The sequence below is a fragment of the Ursus arctos genome, unplaced genomic scaffold (genome assembly GCF_023065955.2).
Source record: "Ursus arctos isolate Adak ecotype North America unplaced genomic scaffold, UrsArc2.0 scaffold_3, whole genome shotgun sequence".
NCBI lineage: Eukaryota > Metazoa > Chordata > Mammalia > Carnivora > Ursidae > Ursus > Ursus arctos.
The window spans coordinates 82070767-82087533 of record NW_026622985.1 but is presented as its reverse complement, the minus strand read 5'-3'; positions in this window follow the sequence as shown (position 1 = coordinate 82087533).

Here is a 16767-nt window from a genome sequence, read left to right as displayed (position 1 = left end):
TGAATGACAGAGGACATGTACTGTTATTCCCAATTTGTAGAAGAGAAAACTGAGGCTCAGAACAGCTACACGGCTTGTCCAGGGCAACACATGTAGCCCACCCTACATCTAAGAGCAAATCTCTAGGTCTACCGTCGACTGGTTTGTGCTCCTCTATGCCAACACGCCGCCCACACTGCCCATCAGAGGAGGTACGAGGAGGACACTAGGAAGCTCAAAATGCACTTCCCAGGAGGGTGGAAACTCTGAGTCACTCACACCTCACTTAATTTAACATGTTCTTCTAGTGTTCAGTCATGTCGAGCTTCCACACCGTGGGGAAAGAAGGCAAATCCATGAAATGAAGGTTATCTTTCCCAACCATAAGCAGGGTCCGTGGAGGACCAGCCCCACCCAACAGCACTGCGTGCTCGTTGAAGCTGTATCAGGACGTTTCCAAACTTCTAATGATAAACAGATAAACATCATCTGAAACACTTACTCAAACTACAAATTCTTTTTAAAATTTTTGAAGAAAAAGAAAAAACCAGAGTCAGAATCCCCAGGAGAGGGGATGGAGAAACCCCAGCTCCCACCAGTGCCTTCCTGATGCTCCTCAACACAGATGTTTGGGGGAAACGACTCCAGGACAGGGGTTCTCCAAGGGCGGGTGGTTACCGTGGTTATTCAGGCATGACAGGACTCTACCTCAGCACCTTTTCCTGTAAAGCTATCCTTGAGCCTCTCCAGGTGGCAAGAAGTTCCATCCTCAAGCATGGTTTCTCAACCTTGGCATTACTGACATTTGAGGGCAGATCATTCTCTGGTGTGCGGGGCCGTTTTCTACATTGTACGATGTTTCGCAGCACCCCTGGCTTCTACCCACTAGATGCCAGGAGCACCCCCAACCCAGCTGTAGCAACCAAAAATGTCTCCAGACATTGACAAATGCCCTGGAGGACAAAGTCTCCCCCAGTGGCAAACCATCGGGCCAGTGGAAAGGGTAGAAGCCAGGATGTGGAGGTCCCGCGGGTCTCGGGCCAGCTCTGCCACTGACACACCACACACACTGAGGCCATACTTATAGCTGCCTGAAGCCTTAGTGCCTCCATCCATGAAACAGGGAGGATGTCTGTCTTGCAGCAACGTGGTGAAGACGGAGTATGATCCAGAATATGAGGGTTCTGATTTACTTAGCAAAAGCCATTGAAAGGTGGAGGGAATGAGCCATGGGTCCCCAAAGCATCTAGGATTAATCTAACAATAAACATCAGAAAGGCCTTGTTACAGACTGAATCGTGTCCCCCCTCAAAATTCATAAGTTGAAGCCCTAACCCCCAGTACCACAGAAGGTGACTTTTTGTGGAGACAGGGCCTTTAAAGAGGTAACTGAGTTAAAACGAGGAAGCTAGGGTTGGCCATCCAATCTGACAGTGCCCTTATAAGAAGAGAACACGTGGACAAAGACGCTGGGGACGCGTGTGCACAGGGGAAACACCGTGTGAGGTCCCAGAGAAAAGGCAGCCATCTGCAAGTCAACGAGAGGCTTCAGGAGACACCCACCCTGCTGACTCCTCCATCTGGGCCTCCAGCCTCCGGCACTGGGCGACAACACACTTCTGCTTGCCGCCCAGTCTGGGGCAGGTCGTTACGGTAGCCGCAGCAAACCAACACAGGCCTCTTCCTTCCCTCCGCCACCGCAAGGGCAATGATTCCACATCCCGCTCTTGGCACTGACCGTCTCCACCACTCCGCGGGTCCCCTCCACTCTTCCCTAGGGAGGGGGCTGGGTAGCAGGAGGGCCGATGCGCAGGTCGTGGGGGTTTAGGTAATCCTCCGTGACCAGTGCATTCGCTCTCTTTCTCCTCTCCAAAGCCTTTTGAGAGCAGCTTAACAACAGCACACAGGGCTAAACCTCCAGCACAACTCTTCGCTAAACATAGGTTTTCAGCTAAGGTAATAATACCCTACCTGCCTGTGCCACAGTGATAAAAAGCCATCTAGATGAAGGGGTGCTTCCCCAGGGCTTAATAATCAGCATTTCAGTAGAACCTGGTCCGAAATTTAATTTTCTGGAGAGGGTACCTGGGGACCAGGTTTTTCTTGATAGGTTAAGAGCCATATGCCACACAGTGACCCTCAATTGACACAAGACATATAAAGATAGACAGCACGTCCTAATAACAGTGTTAACCTACAGTGGTCCTGCTGGGGACCAGGCACAGCCATACACGCTCCACCCACTCCCTCCTCACAACAACCTATGCGATCGGTACTATTGCTATCTCTGGTGCAGGTGAGGAAACTGAGGCACAGAGCAGTCATGTGACTTGTCCGAGGGCCACAGCTAGTGAGTGTCCAGACCAGGAGTCAGAGCCAAGGAGTGTGCGGTCTTGAGGAGAGGAAATGAGTACGGCTCATTCAAGTCGCTGCTGCCCTCCTCCTCCCTCCTACAAGGCCAAGCCCACGGATGGGCCTGCTCACACTACGCAAGGGTCCCCAAGATGAGAAGAGCTATGGGGTCATGGAAAGAGTGTAAGCTCCAACCTCTAGATGGACTTAGCTGGCAATCCTGGCTCCCTCCACTGACTAGCTGTGTGATTCTGGGGAAGTCACGTACTCCTATGAAAATGTGAACACACCTCACACAACTATTTTAAGGGAAAAAATGAGAATGCCATTTGATAGAAAATGCCTAGCATGGCCCCAGGCACCAGTAGTTCCTCGATAAATGCTGGTTCCCTTCCCTCTTCCTCACTTCCTGCCAAAGGTCCTCATCACTGACTCCTCAACAGGGAAGAATCTCCCGGTCCTGTCGGAAATCGTCCCCCAAGCCAGCAGCTTAGTAAGAGACAACTGGTGTCTCCAGTTACCCAGGCTCAGGTGACTGGCACACATCACGAGAGGTTTATTACTCTCTGTGCCGAATCTGGCGAATCTGGCTCGGCCACTTCCCTCCAGCCCACCCTTGAGCCTCTACCACGTGCCCGGCTGTCCCAAGCTGCTGGATTCATCAGTGAACAGGACAAAGGTGGGCTGCCACCCTGCAAAGTGTGCATTCTCAACTTACAACAAACGGTGTCTGACTGGTTGCCTAACTACTGATTACATTCTCCAGGGTCATATTCACACGGCTTCTATCCCCGGATCTGATCTGGACCTTGGAACACTCCAGGGGGCTAAATAACCACTGTCCACATCTTCCATGCTGGAGTTGCCCTTCTGCTCTAGGGACGGCACGCCACTGCAGGGCCTCAGGTGAAGCCCTTGCGTGTCATGAACACCTGCGAGTGAAAGAACGTATCCCAGGAACACAGCACCACGCCCTACTCCCTGACCCCCGCAAGTCCTACAGTGTGGCTCCCGAGCCAGAGAGCCGGTTTCGCCATTTCTGCCACATAGGGGGAAGAAACCAGAGCCATCTGGGTCTCCACTCTGAAATGGGTCTACGACCATCACTCTGGTGCCTCCAATCTCCCTCCTTCCCCCCAGACTGTGTGAGAGCCTGGGGGCAGAAGCCCTTTTATTGCCAGGAAGCAGACATTTAAGTTCTAGAAACCAGTCTTCTTCGGAAAATGCACTGCCTCGCCCTGCTGTCTCCGGATGTCATGGATACAGAGAGGAGTCGTTCCTAGCCTTGGGGAGAGAGAGGAATTGAATCTAGAGACATCACATGGATCATCTTAGCAGCATCTCCTATATTAAAAAAAGATAAAGAAAAAAAAAACACCTCACCAAAGAGGCAGCAGCCAAATTAATTGTTTTCCTGATTAACAAAAAACAATTAAGCCCCAAATGCTCCTGCTCAGGGGAAGGTTAGTCACAGGTTTTTCCGGGGGCCATTCTGGCCACAGAGCAATGACAGCTTCATTCTGATCCCTGCAAGACGGTCCAAGGGAGAAATTACACCACAGACTCATTACAGCCACACTGTCTAATCCTCTCCAGGGAAGCCAGACCAAGCCTGGGCCAGCGACACAAGACGGCTGCCACTGGGCTGCACTCTGGCAGTGGGTGAGGGGAGAGGAGGTGCTGGGGGGGCAGCTGGTAGACAGTTTGGGCTCTTGGAGGACAGGGACCCTAAAAGTCAAAAGGCCCAGGACTGCTTTGTCCAGACTAGCCTCTCGATGAATACTGATTCAATTGGGAAGGAAAAGAGGAAGGAAGGGAGGGAGAGAGGAAGGGAGGGAGGGAGAGAGGAAGGGAGGGAGGGAGAGAGGAAGGGAGGGAGGGAGGACGAGATTGATGAGCCTTCGTGAAACTGCACAGTGGTGACGCTGAAGCACATTCCCAGCTTTGAAGGTAGTGATGATGACGACTACGATGACAACATCCTTCATTTACTGAGCACCTACTATGCGGCAGGCCCTCTGCTAAAAGCATCTACTGCCTCATTTTACCTTCTTTCTCAACGATCCTGCCCGTTTTAAATGTAAGCAAACCTAAGCTCATAGAAGTCGAATAACTTGTCCAGGGTCCCACCTAGTAAAGTAGATTTGCCCCCAAGTATCTTGGACTCAACTTCCCATGTCATTGGCCAAAGACTCAGTGGCCATTTCTTAGAGACCACCAGCCTAGGGTAGCACCAACACTCACAGGGACAGGGCTGAGCCACCCCATTCTGGTTCATCAGCCCCTTTCTGTTGGCCTTGGGTTCCCATGAAGCAAAATCACAGCAGCTGTGGAACCTCTTGGGGGAATGTCCTGAAGACACTCATCCCCCTCGTGTTGGTCTGAGTGCTGAAGGTTCCTTTTTACCCATCCCTATGGAGATAGTGGGAAGAGGCAAGATGAAGAGGGAAAGACAGTCAAGGGCAGAGGAAGCCAGAGAAGAAAGGTAAGCCAGGCAAGCAGACAGAGATCAGGTTTTTTAATCAGTGGGACCAAGAACATGCCACTGGCCCCCACCATACTACATCCCCACCACCCTGGGCTCCAATCCCTTTAGTAAGAGGACCCAGTGGACATTACTGTCCCTGTAAGCTCCCCACTGACCCAGGGCTCACTATCCAAAGTCTTCAGTCCTTCAGAGAAACTCTAAGAGCCAGATCTGAAGCGGGCAAAGCCTCCCAGGGAAGAAACTATGAAGGTTTAAATAGGCGATGACACAGAGCTAAGAACTCCAGATTCTCAGCTGGAGCTGCATTTCAACAGTGAAAAAGCATCTTAAACCACTTGACTTCATCTTAGCTCTTCAGATATTTTATGCATTAAATAACAGCTAGATCTTAATGAAAGCTACTTACATAAATTTGGGGAAAACAGCAACAAAAGCACTTCTTATAACACAAGACATCAGCTCCTTTATTGTTTCATTGCTCTTGGATGAAAGCGAGTTACTGAGAGCAAGTATTTCAGAGGGATACATAATTTTAGTATTTTTCACCTTACCATCAGGGGTATAGACTCCAAAGATCATTTACCATCAGCAAAGAACAATCCATTTCTAATACGGTTTTTTTTCCCCAATCTCCTTTTTACTGATTTGACACTCAGCAACTAATAGGGCGCATTGCCCACCTTTTTCCACAGTTCTGGAAAACACATGTGCCACAAAAATTGCTTGGGCATCTAGACTCTAGACTCATGATGGGACCACTCAGAAGTCAAACAAGGCTTTGTACAAATTCCATCATAATGAAGTCCAATGAGATACTGTGGGGAGCAATACACTGCTGTGACTGAAACCCACGAGCTGGGGCTCAAACCGTGCTTCCACCACTTATTGTTTGGGTTTGAAGAGTCTAGAAGCATCTTAAGCCAACTGACTTCATCCCTGCTCTTCAGATATTTTATGCATCAGAGAGCAGCCAGATCTTAATAAAAGCTGTGAACCTGGGGCAAGCATCTAACCCAAACCTCAGTTTCCTTATCCGTAAAATGGGGCAATAATGGTATCTACTGTAAAGAAGTGTAGGGATGTTAAATGAACCAACCATTGTAAAGCACCGGGTGCAGAAGCCACTCAATGAAAGTAAGTTATGGTTATTAGATTTTCACCACGATTAAAAAAAAACCTGAAAGTACTTGGGCTAATCAGTTAGGATTGTGCATGTTCACTGTTACGATGAAATCCATGACCATGGTCAATGGATAGGAATGGAAATGAGGGGCGCCTGGGTGGCACAGTCGTTAAGCGTCTGCCTTCGGCTCAGGGCGTGATCCCAGTGTTCTGGGATCGAGTCCCACATCAGGCTCCTCCGCTAGGAGCCTGCTTCTTCCTCTCCCACTCCCCCTGCTTGTGTTCCCTCTCTCGCTGGCTGTCTCTGTCAAATAAATAAATAAAATCTTTAAAAAAAAAAAAAGGAATGGAAATGAATGTTATAAAACTGGCTTCTGCACATAAGCCTCCTGTGACATCACGTGGCAAGAGCTGCCTCAATCACTATGTTTCTCAGGGCCCAGCCATGAGGTGGTTGGACTACATGCTCTCATAGGTCCCTTCCAGCTCTGACACTGTGTCCACGTGTGGAGAAAATCTACATCATCTGCACTTCACTGGGAGAGGAGGAAACTCTGCTTGGAAATGATTATCTTACTCCTGGCCAGCCAATTTTCCTCTAGTTCACATTCCCTCCTGCATGAGGCCACCTCAACTTTCTTTGGTGGGATGTGAGGCACTGGAATGATGGGATGAGTGCCCCCATTGTCCCCTCACATGCACGCATGCACGCACGCACACACACGCATACACGCGTGCACTCACACCTCTCGTGTCTGATGCCTCTGTTCACAGGGCAGGATGATTGAAGCCTCCTCTGGGGGCAATGTCTGCACCAGCTGGTGCATCAGGGAGAGATGCTGTTAACCCTCCCACAAATTGTCTGGAAATGGAAAGCAGCTGGATTTCTGGCAGGAAGAAGAAGAGAGAGAAAGTAGATCGACTCCACCCCATCCCACTTGGGCCAGTTCTCTTGCTCAGCTTTCTCTACCCCAGACATTTAGGCCAAATTCAGGCTGACACCCAAGGCCAGCTGGAATAGAGGCAGGGAGTGTGAGGCACAAGGGCCCCTGACCAGGGAAGCCCTTCTTGGGCCCTGTCTCCCCGGTGCAGAAGAAAGTCCAAGGATAAGCTGCTCACTGGGGAAGGTGGAAACAAGGGACTGTGTTTGAAGTGAGCTTGAACTCTGGCTCACTGTCATTTCAACCAGGTCCCTGGCCCTCAGTTTCCCTAGCTGGGCTTTACATTGGCTGTTTAGAACATCCCAAGCGGTAGTCAGGATTGAGAGGAACACACACACGGTGTAAAGATGGTTTAGAGAACGAGTCCTAAATCTCAAGATGAGATTAGAACCTGCAAACCTGTTTCAAAGCAGAAGCACCCAGGACTAATCCACAACACTGGTTACAGGATTTGAAGACAGATGCCTCTCCGGGGCACTCTACCTGCCCATCACTCCTCTGGGGCTCCTTCAGATGGAACTTCAGATCTACCCCACAAAGCATGCCAACCAGCTCATTAGCATCTCCTTCCATTCCAGGCCTCCCAGGCCTGCATTTGCTGAATCTCCTGTTCTCTCACACCCTGTCTCCCCAGGCATCCCATGGAGACTGAGGCAAGGGGGTTCTCCTACATAAGGTGGTCAATCACCCAGCTCTGTTCCCTTGCTTAATAAACAAGCACTGTTGGTTCCCTGTGTCCACCACAGCTTCTGGGAGCCCAGGGCCCTCTGAGTCTCCCCTCCAGCAAGCAGTGAGGGTCGGGAACCTGGGTTCCCGAATCTGGAGCCACCCAGATCTGGGGTAAATCAATTCCGTCTCTGCTTCAGTCTCCACATCTGTGAAATATGGACAATAATCTCTGCCCCCCCCCCTAATTCCAAGGGATGGTTTGAGAAGCAAAATGAAGACATGTCTGGTGAAAGGGGTTATTTAAATACAAGCTATTTACAAAGATTTTATAACTCCTTTCTTTTGTATTTCTTGGGTGCAATCATTTTGGAGTGAGGAAAAGACCTCTTTAGGGGTCCTACTATCCTACCAGAAGTTAATGAACTAGAGAAAAGTAGTAGTAATAGTAAGACTGGGGGAAGAACAAAACAAAAGAAACAAAAACCCCCTCTGGAATCTAGGGACCTAGAGTCTTCCTATATCCTCTGGACAGTTCCTCTCTCAAGTGTTACCTTCATCACAGAAGTAAAGGTATGCCAGGTCAACATATTGCCCAGACAGTCCCCATAGGATTTGCCCCCCACCCTCCTGTCATGGAACTCTGCCCACAGGTCTAGAATTTGAATAAAAAAGCCAAGAAAATAAGGATGTATAAAGCCAAATCTGTCTCCCCAGGCCACAAGCACTCACTAAGAAAGCATGGTCCAGGTGTCCAGGTGGTCATTAAAATCCCACACTCTTCTGAGCTGTGAACCATATGTCTCTCAAGCTCGAAGGAACTTCCAGAGAGGACAAGATGATGGTCATGATGATAAGTGACTCTGATGACCATTACTTACTGAACAGCTCACATGCGCCATAAACTTGACCCATTCTAATGACAAGCTTTACAACATCCTTATAAGGCTGATGGTATTATTAGTTAGAGCTGCACTTCTCAAAGTTAAGCACGTGCCAGAAGCACCTGGAGGGCTTTTGAAACCCAGATAGCAGGGCCTCGCCCCCTGAGTTTACAATTCAGTCTGTGGTAGGGCGTAAGAAATATTTCTAACAAATTACCAGCTGGCACTAATGTTGGCTGCTTGAAAAAATGCACTCAGGGAGCCACTAAGTTAGGTGTTCAAGAGATTCCATTCAAATGAAGTCATCTACCCAGGATCATCTACCCACAGCCACACAAGTTTAAAAGACTGGTGCTACGATTCAAACCTAAGTCTGTTGACGCCAAATCTTGCACCAGTTCCTTGCTGTCTCCTGGTGCCCTGGGGACTGAACCCGGTGTGGGTGAAGTGTGCAGTGCTGGCCCTCAAGCTACCTGATGTCTAAAGCTTTCTGAAGAAGGTCTGAGGATAGGTCAAGGAAGGGAAGCAGGGCCAGCAGCATCAAACTTGGAAGAAGCCTGGTAGCCATGGGGCCAAATTCTGTAGGCAGGGAAAGTTTACAGAAGTCATTCTGGATGCTTTATTATTGTGCCCAAGTCCACCACTAGCCAGACATGGTCCTCATGGAGACTGTGTCTAAGATCCCAAGTCAAGTAAGTGGTCAACCCATAAACTTGCCATGAGGTCAACCTCTAAAACTCACACCAATACCGTGAGACAGAATCCAAACTTGAATGAAGTCAGTCCAACTGGTTGCTGTGACTCAGTTTCCTTGTTTATTAAAAAGGAGAATGATTCCTGTCACCCCAAGGTCCCAGTACAACCATGTCAACAAGTAGCACTTAAAAATAAATACCCAGCATCAAGAACAGCTCTTTCTCAATGGGTGTTCTATAACTACTAGCCAACATCACCATATTAGGGATATGGAGCACTCTGTGAACTGGAAGGTTTGCAAAGCACTTTCCAAATGTGTTCCTCATTGTTGATGTTGGCAGGAGCTTTAGAAGTCCCTGGATGGAAGCATTTCCTGTAGATTTTAACTTGCTCCTCTCCCTTAAAAATTTGATTAAAAGAAAATAAAATAACAATTTTGCTTAATGGTTCTCCCATTTCAATAGCTCCGTCTCCTGGCCCCAACATCCCTGTGCTTGCCACCACTAAACGCCATGTCAAGCGTTCACTAAAAGCGAACTGGGTTTTTAAAAATAGTGAGACATCTGCATAAATGTTGTTTTATCACTACAATTAGGCAAATTGGCTTCTAAAGCAAATGCAAAATCATTTCAGGAGTATTTACATTCAGCCTAAGAGAAACAGGGCAAAGCAGGCCTTTGGACAGGTCAGCTGCAACCTTGTACATCATCCAGCAGAGCTGTGGGAAAGGGAGGAGCAAGAGGGAGAAAAGGGTGGCAGCAACTTCCGCCCTGTCCTCCGTGTATTCACAGTCCCTGTGATTCTGGGTGCAGGGATTCCTGGCTCTTAGACTCTCACAGAAGGGAGGATCCTTCTATCTGTGTCCTTGTTGGATTCCTGGCTCTTAGAATCCTGCAGAAGGTAGGAACCTTTCATGTGTCCTTCTAGGGATCTCTTCCAATCTTACCCATTGGGTAAGATATCTATTTACTTATGAAAAGCACCAGCCTACTGCTGTTAAGTCCTGAGAGCAGGTGTCTCTTCATTCTGCCCCAGATAAGCCTTCAAAACCCAAAGGCAGTTTTCAGAGCCAATCACACAGAGAAAAGGGAAGGGCCATCATGACCCTCAGCGATCCTTGTCTATAAGCTCCTAATAATTTTTTCTTACATATATTATTCCCTTAAACAGTTAATATTCCCTTAGAAATAGGCCTGCTGTCTTAAATTAGACAATGAGATTTGTGTCATCCATTCTATTGCTCTTTTTTGCTGTGGCTGCCAGACATCTCCAGCTAAATTTGATATTCAATTACAGTTACTTAGATAGCCTTAATTTTTAGTATAATTATCTCTGCTCCTTCTATATGGTTTTGAGCTTTTATTTTATGTCTTATTGAACACACGCCAGGCTCAGAGCTAACATTAACTCTCCATTTCAGCAGGGATGGAAAGTATCTTACCCTGTTTTAGGGTCCTGGAAGTGGACCAAATTCATTAATGAGCTGAAGCACAGACCAGTATTCCTAGTGGGGTTCCTATGTGTTAGAAGGATCCCAAAAGGGAACTGAAAAGAGAATCCTGATACCATTTATCGAGTGCCTTCTCCATCCCAGTCACCCGAAATATCTTATTTCATTTAATCCTCACCACTACCTTATGAAATAGCTCAATCAGTCCCTATAACACTCAGTTGCCTCATCTGTAATCTGGGAACAGATTTCTTATTTAAATTCTCATGGTTACTGGGGCACCTGGGTGGCTCAGTCGTTAAATTCTCATGGTTACTATGGACCCTGGGAAACAAACTGAGGGCTTCAGAGGAGAGGTGGGATAGGCCGGTGATGGGTATTAAGGAGGGCATGTATTACATGAAGCACTGGGTGTTATACGCTAACAGTGAATCATGGAACATTGCATCAAAAACTCAGGATGTACTGTATGGTGAATAACATAACATAATAAAAAATTATTATAAATAAATAAACAAATAAATAAATAAATTCTCATGGTCAGTTAGTGGAACTGAAATTAGATGCAAAATATATCTGACTTCAGAGCATGTATCAAGCCACTGTTCGCGTATACAGTGCTTTTGCATAAAACAGAGCAAGACGCCCCTTTGGGAAGACGCAGTCTTATAGTGAAGGGGCACTGTCTTCATGTGAGCAGTGCACAAGCTATAGAAAGGGCCAGCCTAGAAGCCCTTCTACTTCGTTCTTAGAAACAGACCTGAGACAGTAGAGACTGCTGATCTCACCATGATCCTTGTTCTGCTTCTCCTTCTAGGCCACAGAAAGCACAGCACTGAGCCATATTTCCCAGGCCCCACACATAGAGGTGGGGCACGTGACTGCCCCTGTCAAATGAAATGAGGGCAAGCATTGTATGTGTCACTTCCTGGTGGGGCCTGTAAATTCCTGAGTGATTCTCAACTTCCCCCCAACCACTACCACCCACTGGCTGCACAGACAGGACACTCTGAGGACAACGGAAGGACGGAATCAGGGACTGGAAGGGGTCTTGAGTCCCTGAAAGACTGTGGAGATGAGTTTATTTCACCTTCTTCAAACTGCATTGGACTGTGATATGAATAAAAAATACAATTTTATCCTGTTTAGGCCCCTGACATTTGGGGGTCATTTGTTATGGTACATGACTTACTCTAATGCAAGCCCAAACTATCTTGTTTCCTTTTAACAGACCTGGCTGAAAAGATTCAAACGACCTATGGTTAAAAGCAGTTCAGTTCTGATTCAAGAGGCTGGAGGTTGGCGGGGGTGGGGGAGATAATTCCATTTCCTTGTTCCCCTAAGTAAAATTCTCCACAAATCGTCCCTACTTGAAGCCCAACCTTCAAGAACATTTCAAGTTAATCTCACTTTCGTTCAGACCCTCAGTCATACTTATGAGTCATAGAACTGCAGGGTGTTCAAGCTGAAAGGCACCTCTGAGATCATTATTACAACTGCTGAAGGTAAGAAATCTAAGGCCAAGATGTATGGCTTGCCTGGGGTCTCAGAGCCAAGGCCAGCACCCAAGGCTGGTCCAGGGCTCTCTGCATTCCCTGAATGGATGGAAGCCATGCCCAAAGAGCTCAACCGATGAAGGCAGCCCAGCTCTGCCTGTAAAGCCTCACTGGGAAAGCAAGGAGAGCATTCACACTGAGGCTGCTCTTTGGGTGGAGGCCGCTGGCGCCCTCCATTGGACAAACTTGCCACGTCCTCTGCCGCCAGCCCTGTGCAAACTGCAGGACTCCCAATAAAGAGCAACGGAACTATGGCAACGCTCTCTAGGTGTCCGTGGCCACAATCAGCACCTGTGTTAAAACCCCTTTGAGATTGTGAGCTATTTCCTGGTACGTCCTCACGTTTTCCAGTCAATGGCTCCTGCCGCCTGTACAAATGTAATGTCACTTCAGGCAGGAACACTTGAGTCTACTTCTCTTTCACACCAATAGCAGGGAGCATAGCTCCCCGAATCACAGCATCCCCTCCTCTTTCTTCTGGTGCACTGATGCCGAAACACACACACACACACACACACACACACACACACACACAAAAACACACACAAAAAAACACAAAAAATAAAAGTCCTCCCTCTAAGGACCTTTCCCCATTTTTTAAAAATTTAGTCTCCAGGTCTCGATGAAATGAGTATTTTTTTCTGTGTTGCAGCAGCATCAGACTGTGGAAGAAAGGAATCTAAGGGAAAAAGAGATAATAAAAGCTTCTGTCTAAATGACACTGGAGTGGAAAAGGAGGAGCGGTACTGAGGGGCCAGTGGGCTTGTTCCAGCCTCTCCATATGCTGCTGTGAACAAAAGCTTGCTGGGGACGGAGTGTGGTCCGGCAGCGGCCAGCGCGCTGAGTGGAAAACCAGAGAGCAATTGTAGTTCCATTCTCTATTCAAAAGGCAATTTTCTCGGAGGTGGTAAGAAGCCTCTGTCTGACACTGAACCTCAATTTCCCCAGCTCTGTAAAGCAAGTGACTAAATAATCATGGAAAGTCAGAGATGGCATTTCACCTCCCCAGTTCACTTTGCAGAGGAGCAAACCCAGGCCCAGAGAGAGAGAGGACTTGCGTAAAATCACCCAGCTAGTAAGGGGCAAAGGGGCAAAGCTCAGGTCTCCAGGCTCAGCCCTTGCACAAGAAATCTAGCTCCTCAGGGCACCTGGGTGGCTCAGTCTGTTAAGCATCTGCCTTCGGCTCAGGGCGTGATCCTGGAGTTCTGGGATCGAGCCCCGCATCAGGCTCCTCTGCTGGGAACCTGCTTCTTCCTCTCCCACTCCCCCTACTTGTGTTCCCTCTCTCGCTGGCTGTCTCTCTCTGTCAAATAAATAAAGAAAATCTTTAAAATAAAAAAAAAAGGAAGAAAGAAATGTAGCTCCTCGCCTACCTGCGTGCAGTCTTAGCCATCAACAGAGGGACAGAACAAGCAACATTTGGGGGGTGCTTGAGCCACAAGATTTTAGGAATCAGGGGTTTTGGTGTGCATTGAACATGGAGTAAGGGGTTGATTCTGGATGCCTTACACGAGCCTGGAGCTGTGGGTCAGGGGACCCCCACTTCTAGGCAACTCTATCATTAATGCCCTTTGTGGATAACAATTCTGGCCTACTTGCTTCATAAGATGATCATGAAGATTTGATGAAATAATATAACCCGAAATTTTATTTTATTTTATTTCTTGAAAGGAGACTCTCAGAGTAAATTTCACCCAACTCCTTTATTTTATTTTAGGGCCAATTTACTAAACCTGAACTCAGAGAAGGTAACTGCTATAAACTTCAGAACTCTGCTCCCTAAGCCAGGGGGGCCCTGTGTTGCTTGCCCCAGGTATGGGGGCCCGCCCAGGAAGCTCAAGACCTACAGATTCCACAGAACTTTCTCATCTCGTGCAAATGAGTCTCAGTGCTAAGCCAATGGAGAGTTGGGGTCCAAGGCGCTGCCAAGAGCCACAGCTCTCCAGCCTAGAGTTCAGCCATGCACTCGACCCAAAGCCTCCTCCCATGCTGATTCCTACTCTAAATGGCAGGTGTTTGGCTAAAGCCTTAGTAGTTTCTCTAAGATCTACCACCAAGAATTGTTCACAGACATCCTGCTCCAGAACCACCTGGGGAGCGTTTTGCAAATTCCAAGGCTTTACACCAGATTCACTAAGTGAAAAATCTTCAGGAGGGAAGCCCAAGAAATTATGTACATTTATTTGTCCAAAACCAACAGCTTCCCATGCACTTGAAGTAAATAAAATAAAATAAAATCCAAATGACTCAGCACTATGTGGAAGGCCCTAGGGGAACTCCCCACCCTCACCTCTTATCACCGCTTCTGACCCCCACTATAGACACGAAGGTCTGCCTTGTGTTCCTCATGAGAAAATCATTCCTGCCTCAGGGCCTTTGCACTTATTCTTCCCTCTCTCCTGGAGCAATTCTTTCCCTGGTCTCTTCATGCCTGGTTCTTCTTCATTATTTATAAAATAATTATTTTTTAAGTAACATCCTCCTCATTATCTGGGTCCCAGGCAGCTCCCTTATGGATGTCTGCCTGGACCATCCTAATACTGCACCCTGCCCACCAGGTCCTTTTCTGTCTTCGGAATGTCCTTGAAAACAGAAACTTTGTTTCCTCTGTATCCCCAGCAACAGAATAACATCTAACATGTCAAAGGTACTCAATAAGTATTTGTGGAAGGAATGATATTACCCTGTTTTGTTCTAAGATTCTCTTATCTGTTTACCTGTTTACTACCTATTTCTCCCACTAGAGTGAGCATTCCCTGAGAGCAGACATTTGTCTGCCTTGTTCCCATCATGTCCTTTACCTAGAATAGTATCTGACCCATCATGGGTGCTTAGTAATGAGGTGCTGAATGAATGGATGCATGAACGCACTTTGAGAATTCTGGAGCTGGGATCTCTGTTTGGGCTGGGGACAAGTAACTGTTTCAATCAATAAACATTTCCGGAAGTGTGCAAAAATCTGGGAAAACTTTTAAAAGGCATAAAGCATATACCTTCCCCCCAAATTGCCCACAGATTCATGAAGGAGATAGAGGCATGAACAAATGACAATGAGAACATGGAATGAGGTGCAGGCAAGATGTTCTGGAGGGTACAAAGCAAGAAGCCACCTCTAATCCAGGCAACCAGGAAGGCTTTGGAGAGGGTGCCAAGACTGGAGCCGACTCAAGACAGAAGTAAAAACTGGAGGGTGGAAAAGTGGAGAAAGACGATGAAAAAAGGACCGGTCTGGAGGCAGACGGCATTTTCGGGAAAGAGCTCAACAAGCAGGACAGTGGAGCGATGAGGCTGGAGCAGCTGCTGGATGCCAGGTCGTGCTTAGAAGCTTCGTTTTGCTCTATCGGCCAACGGTTCCCAAATGATTCAAGTGGCAACAATCTCTCTCCATTTTAAAGACTCTTTATAAACAAGCCACGTGAAGATCAAATACTCACACAGAATAAATAAAACACGGAAGTCCAAAAAAATATGAAGTCCGCATTTTTACCTCAGATGCATGAAACAAAGCTCAGCAACCACAATTTGAAAAGCAAATAATTTCTCTGTGTCTGGCCATAGTTTGATATACTTTTTAAGCTGGTTGATGAGAAAACATCAGAAAACATACACAATGCTTTTTAGACGAATTTGTTTTGTATTGTATTGACGATAAGAGCATTTACGTGTACTAAAAAATGGCACACGGTTTACTGGACGTACGGACAGGGCTGGGAACACCTGTGGGTTACAGAGACCCAGTTCTCCAGCGTCCTCTGCAGACTGGGAAGCACTGCTGAAGATAACACAAAGGCAGAGAAGAACGGTGGGCAGGAGCTGAATTTGATGGGATCTGGGTGTTCGCGAGTTAACCGTCAGTAACTCGTGGAGTGCACAAGGTTGGATGGAAATGGATCGAGAAGGCCAAGTCAGGTATGGATGGGTGTTCATGGTGCAGGGACAAAGGTCGTCGGCTGTGGGACACAGACACACGGTCAGATGAACAGAGGCCCTGATCTCAGCCCCTGCACTCCCCACATCCTAGCCCAGCTCTGAAAAACAAAAGACCAGTGATGCCCCAAGGGTAAAGGTGAGTCAAACAACACTTTTGTGCTGATTTTCAAACACCGAGTTTTGACCATCTGAGAGGAAGAAATTCCAAAGCGAGTTGCATGCAGTTGTGCAGGCTGGGTCCCACACACTGCCAAGCACCTAACACTTGGGTGAATTTCCGGCTAGACTTTTCCCTGGGGGTATTAGGACCACACTGCCATGTATCCTTTTCTCCCCCCCACTTCTCTACATTATTCATACTGCTGTGTCACAAAACATTTTTCTACAAACACGATTTTTAGTTGTCACATAATATTCCACTCTAAGAATGTCCCGTAATTTACCATTCTCCTTTTGTTGGACACCTAGAGAGTTCCCAATATTTCACTATTATAAATAGCCCTGTGATGCCCATCCCTGCACATTAATCTCGGTGCACATCTCTGGTTATTTCCTTGGGGCAGATTCCTAGAAGTGTGATTGCTGGAATGTTTGCCATTTTGATGGATTTCGTGTTGCACTGTTCCCCCTGCCTGGTGTCCTGGTGGCAAAAGATAAATACCCCTGAAAGGATGCGTGTGGGAAGAAAAGGAGTTCTATGTGA